The following is a 416-nucleotide window of genomic DNA, read 5'->3' on the forward strand; positions in this document are numbered from 1 at the left end:
CCTGCTCTGTGTTCTCTGCTAATAACCCGACTGTGAATGATGCGAGCGGCGTTATGTTGTCAGTGAGAAGCTGCAGCTGTGGCGGGGATGATTTTTGGTGTGCTGGTGTTCTGACAAATAATGCTACCTATCAGATTATGCTACCAACACTGTATTTATCCTACTGTAAAAGTAGGTTTAGGGTTGGGGTCAGTGTTGGGAAGGTTACTTTGGAAATGTCATAAGTTACAGATTACCAGTTACCCTATTTGAAATGTAATAGTAGTGTAACTTTTTCAATTACTTTATTAAAGTAATGTAACTGATTACTTCTGATTACTTTTTGATTACTTTTATAAATTTCTAATGAATGTTTATTTGCAACTGTTAATCATTTTCAAACATTTACACCATGCAGGGTTAACCTTACAGTAGTG

The 416-nt window shown here is 36.3% G+C and overlaps 1 protein-coding gene across 1 annotated transcript in view; it reads left to right on the forward strand.

Moving 5' to 3' along the window:
• LOC107657494 (protein PRRC1) overlaps positions 1–416 on the forward strand; it is a 20,758-nt gene that overhangs the window by 11,743 nt on the left and 8,599 nt on the right. The gene's annotated exons all lie outside the window — the stretch shown is intronic.

Source organism: Sinocyclocheilus anshuiensis, unplaced genomic scaffold (genome assembly GCF_001515605.1).
Source record: "Sinocyclocheilus anshuiensis isolate Anshui unplaced genomic scaffold, SAMN03320099.WGS_v1.1 scaffold2271, whole genome shotgun sequence".
In the NCBI taxonomy this organism is placed as follows: domain Eukaryota; kingdom Metazoa; phylum Chordata; class Actinopteri; order Cypriniformes; family Cyprinidae; genus Sinocyclocheilus; species Sinocyclocheilus anshuiensis.